The sequence below is a fragment of the Centruroides vittatus genome, unplaced genomic scaffold (assembly GCF_030686945.1).
Source record: "Centruroides vittatus isolate TY-2023 unplaced genomic scaffold, ASM3068694v2 contig_18, whole genome shotgun sequence".
Lineage (NCBI taxonomy): Eukaryota > Metazoa > Arthropoda > Arachnida > Scorpiones > Buthidae > Centruroides > Centruroides vittatus.
In genome coordinates this window covers 7,684,219-7,696,550 of record NW_027121101.1, presented here as the reverse complement: position 1 = coordinate 7,696,550, position 12,332 = coordinate 7,684,219, and the positions used below count along the sequence as shown (strand labels likewise).

General features: G+C 34.6%; 1 protein-coding gene across 3 annotated transcripts in view; it reads left to right on the top strand.

Moving 5' to 3' along the window:
* Tmem63 (transmembrane protein 63) overlaps window positions 1-12,332 on the top strand; it is a 175,155-nt gene that overhangs the window by 91,546 nt on the left and 71,277 nt on the right. For 2 of the 3 annotated variants that reach the window (XR_010879850.1, XM_067263937.1), the window contains exon 1: window positions 3,077-3,232. The gene's annotated coding sequence lies outside the window, so the exon portion shown is untranslated. Of the gene's footprint in view, window positions 1-3,076; window positions 3,233-12,332 lie in introns of those variants that run through there. The other variant, XM_067263938.1, reaches the window with a different exon arrangement.

Genomic DNA, 12,332 nt, shown 5'->3' with positions numbered 1-12,332 from the left:
AACGTCCTACCGTGATTTATGGTTTTTGCTTGGCAGTTTGATATAAACAATTGGTGTCCGGCTACTAACGACTTTTACCTATGTTTTTTTAAACTAATACATTTTTCTCTAAATTAACCGTTTTTTCGCGTCTTTCGAGACGGTTCGGGCCTGTCCGGAACCTCACATTTCTATAAAAGTTTTAAACAAATACTGGAAATGACAACAATAAACAATTTATGTATTTTAGTTCTAAAATACAAATAATACATACATAATACAAATTGATACGATACAAACAATAATAGAAAAACTTGTTTTTTAAATTTTTTATAAACTAACTCTATTCGGCGATTTTTTCCGCAAAGTCGTTAATCATCATAAAAGTCGCTGATCGTCGACTCCATCAGCGTATTTAAAAGCTTTTTCTATCGAAAGTAATGCTAACGACGACAATTTTTCCTCCGACCGAGTGTTCCTGGCCAATGTATGAATTCGCTTCGTGGTCGAAAAAATGCGCTCAACAGACGCACTGGTAGATGGTACCATAAAAATTAATGATATTAAATCATATAATTCTTTTAGTACGTCTTTGTCGGATCGACATTAATTATAATATGTTTTATGTTTAAGAATTACTTGTCAATATAGTCCGGACACGAATGTAAATATTGCGATTCACTACGTAATTTAGATAAATCAAAAAATTTCCCATAAAATTTACTTAATTTAATAGAATTAAAACACGCTTGGAAAAATTGTTTTTCATAATATTAAAATTATTAACATCTAAAAGTGATAAAAATTCTAAAGATTTTGTCTGAAAATCTGTCAATATAATTACAGTATAATTAAAAGAAAATTATTATTAAATATAACTTGGCGAAAAAAAACGTACATAAAAATAACATTGAATACTCTTTACTTTTTAAATCTTAAACAATTCACTTAGTCAGATAGCTCCCTGCCAGTGGCTTAAGGCATGTGGTTTCCAACCTGTGGGGCGCGCCCCCTAGGGGGGCGCCAAGCTGTTGCAAGGGGGGCATGCTGCTCAACCATCGCATTAAATTTTTATAATGTTGTATTAATTATATATTCTTTTTTTGTATTTTTGTAAGATTTGTTTTTATTACATTTAAAATTATTATTTCTTATAATAAATAATTATTTTTTTTATATATATTTTTACATAATATTGTATATTATTTTGTAGCCCATTAAATAAATTATAATATCAGTTGAGTATTTATGAAATTAGATTGTTAGAAAAATTAGGGGGGCACAACAATTTTTTTTGTTTAAAGGGGGGCGCAGGTACAAAAAGGTTGGAAACCACTGGGCTAAGGGATAGAATCGTTGGAAGCGTTGCACGTGTGTAGCTTCCACCAATTAAACCGGCTAAGGTTGGTGCTCTGTAAAGCGCATGCGCCAATGCCCTCTGGCTGCTTTACACCATTCAGTTATTCTCGTCGTGGAAGTGGTCTCGTAAGCGCTTCCATTCCGCCACTGATATTCGAATATACAATAGCAATCTTATCGTTTTTTTCACATGTAGTATAGAAATTTGTAATAAGATACATAATGCAGTTATAATAAAATATTAATTTTAATTAATTCAAAGTACGTTAAAATATGAAAATTTATATTTTAGAAACTACAAGGGAAGGTCATTGGAAGGTGGAAGCGGCGCTTCCACCGCTTCCAATGACGGCACGCCACTAGCGAGGGATAGGACACGACATGTCCGAACGAACCACCCCCGAAAATCTCTGGGGATCTTTTTCGACCCGACCGGATTCGATCCCAGCTCCCCAGAGTGGTAGGCTATTATACAGTTGAGAATCTGAGAAATACAAATGTTTGGTGTTCGTTATTATTATTTTTATTATCTTTTATTAGTTCGTATTCCTCATTTGTGATTTAATTTGTACATAAAAATTAATGTCTTTTCTTTCTATTTTCTCCCATAATAACAACTGTATACCTACTTTTGCACCCCTTTGTATTTAGTGTGGTGCATCTTTACCGTAAGATTAAGAGAAAATGCTCTATCTAATATTTTTAGTCCATTTCTAACTTATCTGCAAACAGTGAGTATTATGTAAGACTAAGAGTTGTTATGTGAGGTCGTTCAGGTAACTCTGAGGATCCCGACGGATCGAAAATCCTCATCAGTTTTTCGGGAGTGGTCCGTCCGGATATATCGGTCCCCGTTCCCTACCACCTAGTCACATTGTAGGTCTGCAACGTTAAAAAACTTTGTGACATACAGTGGCGTAGCGAACATAACTGGTGCCCGGGGCACGACACTTTATTGGCGCCCCTTCCCCCTCCCCATCCAGAAACATATATAGTTTGTCTTGGAGACCATTTGGGCGCCCCTCTGCGAGTGGCGCCCGGTGCATGATAGACCCCCTTTTACCCCCCTCGCTACGCCACTGATGCTATATTTGTTTCTCCCTTGTGGATAGTAAGATGGTCTTTTTGATAAGCTCATTTTGAATTTGGCCAGGCCTACAATGGGGTGAAAGTGGTGAGAGAGGGGGTGCGACATAACCGAGACCGCCTACCTCCGAAAAATTCCTGGGGTTTTCCGACCCGCCTGGATTCTATCTATCTCAGATTCCTATAGTATTAGGCTGGCTTCTTAATTCTCGGCCATTCGGCCATTGCATTTAATATTCTTAAAAATAAATTAAAAATTTGAGAATTTATTTCGCGAAAATCATTAAGTGTATTACTCAGTGTTTTTTCTTATTGGTATATTTAAAATTTTTAGATATTTGTATCGAATTTTATTTAAAGTTAAATATTTAGAAGGATAATTAAACGTTTTTCTTCAAGAAATTAGTTCTGAAACTATGTGGATCCACCGTTAACGGCGATAACAAGAAAATTTAAACACGCTTTAAGAAAAGAATTTAACTTATGTGAATGTAAAATTACGCCTCTTATATTGTCTTTAACTGTTTTTTTAAATCAAATTTATAAATTAGTTTAAAAAAGACGACTACACACACTTTCAGTTCTCATTTTAATCATCGATATCAGCATTGACATTTTTATACCGTATGATGGACGTCATTCAAACACGGCTAGACGTAAGAGGGCGTACATTGATAGATCGCGTTTGTCATTTCATTGCATGTTGTGTATGGAAGTTGTGAAAGACAAATGGAAACAATACTGATGCGCAATAAATGATGATAACATATAAAACTTTTATTTAATAAATATTTCTTAATTATCTCAGGTGAGTTCAGTTTTGAAACCAGACGCTAATTATATACGTAAATCGATACAATATTATTATTATTATTATTTAATTATCACGCAGCTTAAGCTAGAAAGCCTTAATACAAAAACAAGTAAAGAGAATTTGATAAATTATTTTGTCATTTTTAGCTTATCACATCTGTAGATACATAATTCTGACATTGATTTAAATATCCATATCGACATTCTGGATTTTTGTTACTGTCATATTTAAAACTTTACACGAGCAATGCTAAAATAACACTATAAAATTTCAAGACTATAATATAGATTTGAACTGGCCATCTCGCTGTATTAAACTGTGTGTAAACTCATTTAAGTTTATACATGGTTTATGGCCTGAATACAGCATAAAGATAAACTTCTTTAAATAACAAAGATTATTATTTATAATTATATGGTAAGAAATAGTGCATATAAAATGTTTTGCCATATTGAATATTATTCTGTATTTTTTATTCTTATATCATACTAATGAAAAAATTAATGAACGATCCCGAAATAATGAGTAATACCCGTCAAGAAAAAATTGAAATACTGTTTTACCAAAATTGATTTTGTGCTTTGGATGAAAAATACATTATTGGAAAACTAAATATTTGCTATTTTGGTGAATAACAAATATCTGATGTTACAATCCATATTTTCATATCGTTTCCTATTGTACTTTGAAGTAAAAAGTTCAAATTTGCTATATAAATAATCTATTACAAGAATTATCTAATAAATCTACATATTAAAAATATATATATGGATATTATATATATCAAGAATGATGTTAATGTTAATTGTTGTCGAAAATATGACATATTATATATATATATATATATATATAAATTAAATGCTTTCTGTCAGTTTATTAGCTGATATAATTCAACAAAAATGGAAAGATATTTTGTAGGAAAAAATAGCATGAGAAATTTTATTTATTATTATAATAAATTGCTCATGTTATTTGTCTTTCTATTTTTTATATTTAAGTTTTGAGAAATGTTTTGTTAAATCTTGGCAGCATAAATAAAATGTATATCTTATCATTTTGTTTCATTCTTTTGTAGAGATTATGCTTGTTAGCCAGAGTTGCCTGATGTCCCAATTTAACCAGATTGTTCTGAGTTAAGCAGCAAAATCTCAAATTCTGAACTACTGTATATATCAAAAATCTTGCACAGATGTGTAACTTACACAAAACAAGAAAAATTAAATTATACATTTAAATGAAATGTATAATAAGTAATCCTACTGTAATGTATATTGTTGGCATAAATGCAATACCTTCTGTGTGTCAAAAATGAATGTTACAGGAGCACATTTCATTGTTTTTAAGGAAGCCTATGGTAACAAAATATTGTTTGTATAGCTATATTTAATAGAAGTACTTATGTTTAGAATGGGTGTTAATAAAGACAGTAGAATAAAAATGTTTGACACCAAAAATAAAAAAGTAAACAAAAGCAATCACATAGCAGATATTGCATGAAAATAGAAATTACATAGCAGGTATTACCAACAAGTATAATACAAGTTTTTGATTTTTTAAGCTTTACCTCTTAATGTTCTTATGCAATTATTATGTTAACAAATTTTGTTTTGTCCATTTATATATTGTAGGGGACACAAATCCATCCAAATAATTACAAGTTATTCCAGATATCAGATTACCAAAAGAGATTCATATTACAACATACAAAATTACCAAAAGATAATACACAAATTCCTAAAAGTTACCATAGATACTACACTTTACAAGATGTTACAAAAGATCCAGTTTTTGTCATCAAAGATAAAATTGCCATCAATGCAGTCATCCACATCGCATTAAACAACTGGGTTATGGCTGAGCAGGTTCTGATAAAATGAATGGTAATCTTTTGGCATATACTTTAACAGATTTATCAAGTCCTAGTACTTATCTGCTGATAATTTTGGTTCTTTGCCTGCAAATTAAATGTTAAATAAGTGGTTTTAACACAGCAACTAAAAAACTGAATAGAGGTACAAACAGATTGAAAGTTTCAACATATATCTTTCTGAAGTGTTGCAGTCTTACCAAAATCAATACAATTTTAAGAAAAAATCATTGAAATTGCACTGACATGATGACAGATTTTGCACAAAGCAGGTATTTGCACCAATGATATGAAGACTATTTTTGGAAAGTCTCATCCTCTTTGCAACTTTTTTCAGCAAATCAAAAAAAGAAAAAATGCTTGTGTCATAACACTATTGAATGCAGAAATATTTCATATTCTAATTCTTGAGACTGATAAGAGTTTATTTTTATAATTATTTTCATTGACCTACTTATTACTCTTATACAAACTGCAGTTCTACAAATACTCACTCCAAAAACCATTTAATGCAGTAATATTTCTTAAACGATTTCAGGAAAAATAACATTCTGAGAGAACAAATGCCTAACAGTTTTTCCTAGAATGTTGTAGAAAAACCGTTAGGAATTTGTTTTTGTTTTTCTGAAGAAGATAGTTTAAGATGATGGAAAATGTTAAAGAAATATTACTGCACTCCCAAACAACCCGACTCTTGAGAGGTCGAATTTAGCTGCCGCGGTCGCTTCGGGATTCATGTGCAAATATTACTGCATTAAATGGTTTTTGGAGTGAGTATTTTCATTGTCTTAAGCAATATTACAGAATAATTAAAGAAATTAATTTGAACATAGGATGACATAGGAAACATTTTGAAGCAAGTCTTTAGGACAACAAACATTTTGAGAAAAAGGTGGAAAAGACATGTAAGGACAAGGATGTTTTACATTGAAAAGTTTTCACTGTAGGACTGCTGTCGTCTTGTTCTGGACAAGTCGTTTTCAGTGCAAGCTTATATTTGAAAGAGAATTTTTCATGCTTTGTATGACAATTTGAAACAAAATGAAAGCAGGACAGGAAGGTGGAAGGAACAAGCTGTACTCATTGGTGAAGCCTGGAGAGATAGAGAGGAGAAGGGGGTGAGAGGAGAGAAAGAGAGTGTTTAGAGCAAAAGTGAAATATGGAAGTTTTGAGGATATTAGATTGTGAAGGGGAAGTAGGATACACGAACTGCAGTGGGGACCATCATTGAAAATCTTAAGCATCACATACATAAATTTTTTTAACATTAAAAATAATAGTATACAAATATTGTAAGTATAATATAGTTAGTGGTTTTGCAGCTATTAGTTTTTTAATACATGGCTTTGTGCAATAATTACAGAACAAGGTTGGTCAGTCTGGACATGTATATTGTTGTAACCATCTTTATCCTATAATTTGTTAATTTCAAAATTGATATGCATTACAAAATATATACAGTTGGATAAGGATAACACATGTGAAAATTAAAGAGATGTGATTGGAGAATACAATTGTTATACATGTAATGAGAATCAAAAAAATTTAGTTTATAGGTACAATAATATACAGAATGATACAATTATATATGTATTACAGTAAAACCTTTGGACAGAACTGAGGAGGGAACTTTTTGTTGTTTAACAATCTGTAAAGGTGGAGATACAAACAAGTGGATAATAATTATATTGTAGGATTTGCATGAATTACAAATCATATATGATGGGATAAAATTTGCACGTGTTGAACAATCAAAATACCCAACCACACTACTACACTTTTGTCAGTGGGAACTGTAAAAGTGGAGTAGTGTGGTTGGGTATTTTAATTGTTCAATAAGTGTTGCCAGGAAGTAGAATCCTATAACCAGTGGACACAGAATAATACACAATTATGCAGATGATATGCCATGGTTAGTCTTTTACACAAAACAGATGGGTAGACTTTTTATAGAAGGATCACTGAAAACCACAATTTGTTGAGCTTCAGGAGTACACTTAAGAGGATTTCCAGGGTTGAAGGAGACAAGGAGATACTAGTTGATTGATGTTATGTTAAAGGCAAAGGACTGGAAGGCCCTATAAATGTTTTTATTACTGATAAAAACATGGGATTACAGGGCCACTGGAGGCTGCCTTTGCTGATTGTTCTGATGAGGTTAATCCTTTGCATGTGCTGGCAAGGACAGAGAAAAATGATGTGGTGGATGTCATTACTCTCCCCAAGAGAGCAGGAGGGACACAGCCCATTGCCCTTATGGAAAAAGCGTATAAGATACTGGGCAAAATTTCTGTGTTCAATTAAGAGCTGAGTTAGAGGAAATGATGGTTGAAGATAGTTATTTGAGTTCCTGTCTCTGCTGTTGGGCAGGAACTGGAAATTAGTACGTCCTATGGTACTGTTTTCCCATCTGGTCTGCCAACTATCCCAAGTAATATTCCAAAGCTGTGTGGTGATCCAACTGTGAGAGGCACCTTTGTATAGGAGATTTTGTCAATACTTGTTGCTTTCCTGGCAAGGTCGTCAGCCATTTCATTGCCAGGGATGCCACTGTGCCCTCTAATCCAGTTGAACATCACTATCACAGTGATGTTTTGTGGAAGGTCAAGAAAGGTGCTGATGCTGTCATTTACAATTGGTAGACAAATGTTTTTAATCCTAATTTGTTGAAGGGTTACCTGGCTGTCACTGAATATTTCAAAATGCTTGTATATGGGTTGCTGGAGTTCTGCTGAATGTGCTGGAGGGCACAGAGAATAGCTAAGGACTGCTTGGTTTACTGAAGAATAGGTGGTGAGGCAGAAGTTTCTCTGGTTGATGTTCAGTCCAGTGTCCAGAGGTGATGAGCACAGAGACACCAACCCCAGTTTGGGTCTTTGAAACGTCAGTGAAGATTTTTGTTCCAGTCTTGTTAATATTGTCTGTGCTGAAAGTGTGATGGAGAATAGTATCAGGGTGGAGAAGGCATGGGGGATGGATCTGGTCACAACCATTTGCAATGATGTAGACAGCAAGGTTTTTAGCAGGGGAGGAGAGGCCTAATTTATTGGTGATGTTACAGTAGTCTTTATAGGAGATGAGGCCATCCATAAGCTTGAGAAGAATATGTTTCCAATCTCCCTAATGATAAGATCAATAGGGATCAGGTTTGCAATAACAAGAAGGGTGTCCGTGGGGCTATCTTATAAGATTTTGTTTTAGAGATGGCTGAGAGTTTTTGAGCAGACAGGAGTTTTCTGCTGATATGGACATGGTTAATGTGGGATCCCTAGATCTCGCAACTGTAAGTCATAATAGGCTCTACATGGGCAATATATATGGTCCTGGAGGCCTTTGGGCCTAAGCCCCATTTATTTCTGGAGATTGATGTCAGGACATGAATTGGTTTAGTAGTTTTCTCATAGATATAGTATATATGGTCTTTGCCTAGAAGTTTGTAGTTTATGATGAGACCCAGATATTTAATTGAGTCAACATCCTTGATTTTGTGTTGACAGATTTTGAAAATGGCATTTCTGTAGTGGGTTATTTTTTGGAAGCACAATGCTCTGGCACTTATCATAGTTAATGATTAGCTTCCTGTTTACACTCCGGTGGTATATACCGTATTTTACGGACTATAAGACACACCTGAATTTTGGAGGCAATTTTTCGAAGAAAAAAGTGCTTCTTATAGTCCGTAAAATACGGTATGTTCCATAACATTGTTACCTCTAGTTTGAAGGACTTCCTGATTTGGATATGATAGCAGGATAACTGTGTCATCTGCATACCTTGTATAAAGATGTTGAAGTTTGTAGGGATGTTGAAGGTGCTGTTATATGGGATATTCCATAAGAATGGCCCACAGTTGGACTCTTGGGGGCAACTATGGGTAACAGGCCTACTACAGTATATGTTCTTAATTTTGACCATGGCCTGCTGATTCTCTAGGTAGCTTTTCACCAGGTAATAGATGTTCTTGGGGCAATGTGCCTACTTTAGAGCATTGAGGATGGCAGGCCACCAGGCAAAGACCCTCTCAATGGAGATCATCGTGGTATGTTCCCCATGATGTTTGGCTTTCTTGATGTATCCAAAAATAATTTCAAGGGCTGAGATGGTACCTTTGCAGAAGCCATGATGATTATTATTAAGAAGCCTGTTGTTCTCAAAATGGTAGGAAAGGTGGCCCATGATGAGTGCATCAAGAATTTTCCCAGGGATCGAGAGTATGGAGATTGGTCAAAGATCAGTGGCAGAGCTTATGGGTTTGTTGTATTCTGGATAAGCTTGTCAGAGGCCTGCTTCTGGCAGGTAGGGAACAGACTCAGTTTGAGGCACTTGTTTAGCAAGATGTGAAACATAGCTGGGATAGTTTCAAAGGCAAGTTTTATCATTTTCCCAGAGATATTGTCCAAGCCAGGACTTGTTTAGCTTGATGCATCTGAACGCCCTTGTGATTTCTTCCATTGTAAAAACTCTGTCATCTGGAGTTGTGAGTTCCCTGTTGTTTATCTTTAATTGATTTATTATAATTGTTGTCACTCCTTGGGTGATCTTGTGGAAAGAGTTCAGTGAGGATGTTGTGGATGTCTCCTTAATATTTTTAATAAAGCCCCCACTTGCAGTGCGAAAAGTAGGAGGTATGGTAATCCGTTTGACTTTATTGGCAGCAATGTGGAAAAGAGTTGTGAGGTTAACCGAGGGTAGGAGATGGAAGATGATTCCTATCTTCTCTACCTCTTAACGGCACAAGACCTTGAGGTCCGACCTCGTTGTCGAAAGGATGACTAGGGATCGTGCGGTCAATGTTTATTTATGGACGAGGATCGTAGGATCCTGTTCACGTCAGGAACTGACACCAATCTATCAAATTTCTCGCGGATAGATATGCGTTATTTTCGGAATCATGGGGTGCCGGATGATGATAATGGAGGAAGAAACGCACACTCTTCTATAGTTAAATAAAAATACCCGTTTATTTTGGGATTGATATGAAATACATCAATTAACATATTTGGAAGTATTATTTATATTATCGAATTGAATTATTAAACTGCATCTCGATTGATTGGAGAGAGAGAGTTTACAAAACATCGCGAGTAGGATAAATACCTTAGAAATCCTGAGATTTGTTGACAAAGTCCAAAGAACAAGAGTTTGCTTGGGTATAAGAGTCAAATGGACTGAAGAATATTGGGATGGACGGCTTCAATGGCGGGAGATGATAGTCCGTGGCGCGCACACAATCACTGGACAGTTGTCGAAACTTTTCTCCTGTTGCGTCATCGTTCGTTTTCCTTTTATTTCGGGATCTCGGGTTCGAGATTTCACGATGCACGTCAAGGGTGGAAGTTCCTTTTGACCAATGGTGAATTACATGATATAATTATTTTTCAACAGTTAACTCATCTTCTACAAGGAAGTATTACCGTGGGAACGAAGGTTTATGATTAATTTTTACGAGAAAATTTGTCGGGTGTTTTTCTGTTTTTCGTTTCTGTGTTTGATTTAACCCTAACTTTCGAAAATCGGTTGGCAAATAAAATAAAATAAATTTAAATCGAATCTTGTTATTCTTATATTCGGGTCTTCACAGAGTGGTCCGGGGTGACTTCTGGCTTATGTTTGAACAGAAGTCTCTCCAGGACTCGAACAGGCTTTATTGATAGAAGTCTTAGTGGGAAGAGACTGTTAGTTTTCCCAGAGCAACTGTCACCTGGAGGGGTCACTCCTGAAGACCCTTTTCACTTTATGGATCCTTTTGCATTGGCAGCAAAATCTGTAGCTATGCCACTGATAATGAATGAAATCTATCTTTTAATTTTTAATTCTAAATAAGTTGATTCATAAAAAAATATGTAATTATTTTATACTGTATTTTTATTAATAGTTGTATAAACTAGATTATATGGTAATTTTATAATTATAGAGATGATTAGGTAAATTGGCAGAGTAGTGCTAGAAGCTAGTCAAGAAAAAAAAAGGGAGATTTATTAAAATACTTCTATATATATCTCTCTAAAATAGCCTAATATATTGGCACTATTGGTACTATTCATATTACACATTTTGGAGATAAAATATGTCTAAACTTTTTGAAAAAATCATTTGAAAGATGATTGTATATCAACACCTTTGACCTACTAAACACATCTACAAGAAAAATGATAAAGATAAAAATACAAACAAAAATAATATGCGTATAAAATTACCTTCAAAAAAGAAAATAAAGTTGTGAGTAGTTTTATTTTTATCAATAGTAAACTTAAGCTGGAAAGATTAAAAACAAACTGAAGATGCTATATGTGGGTTGTTCAAAAAGTTCCCGAGCTTTATTTATTACAAAAAAACACTTCACTTACAATTTATTTGTCAGGGTCCCTTTCAAAGTAGTCTCCTCCCCAATGTATACACTTATCCTAACGGTGTTTCCACTTTTTGAAACAGTCCTGGAATGCTTTTTCTAGAATGCTCATAAGCTCCTTAGTTGTTTTTTTTTCTATCTCTGGAATGGAGGCAAATGTTTTTCCTTTGAGTGTGGTTTTTAGTTTGGGAAACAGGAAAAAGTTGCATGGACCAGGTCAGGTGAGTAGGGTGGGTGGGGAAGCACAGCAGTCTTGTTTTTGGCCAAAAACTCACGAGTTCTGAGGGACAAATGAGCCGGTGCGTTGTCATGGTGAAAAAAACCACTTACCGCTCCTCCAAAGTTCAACTAAATAAAATGGAATATCGCCTAGTGTTGAAACAATAACACACCTTGTATTTGTGAATCAATATCTAATTTTGTTTTGTTTTAATGAAATTTTATCTAAAATTGTTCTTCAGTTTTTTCTTTTTATATGGGCAGTGTTGAATCCAATATGATACTGGGGAATTTCTCCAAAACTTCCCCCAAAGAAAAATGTCTGAAGTCATTACTGTATGAGATGCATTCAAGTTGTAAGGTCTATTTTTTTTCTAGGGGAAGGGAACAGGTAACAACATGCAGTTTTTTAAAAGAAGTGGACACTGTTTGTGGTCGCATAACAGAGAGGGTAGCACTGTACAGTGCACAGAACTCTAGCAGCAGCAGTTCAAGTGAGAGGCATTTTTGATACTTAAATTGGCGATGTTTTCATTACAAGAACAACGCATAATCATTCGTTTTCTGCACTTGAGTGGAGTGACACTCACTGAAATTTGTTGCCAGTTGAGTGACACATGCAGTGATGGTGTTACCCATGCCTGTGCCCCAGCCAGTCT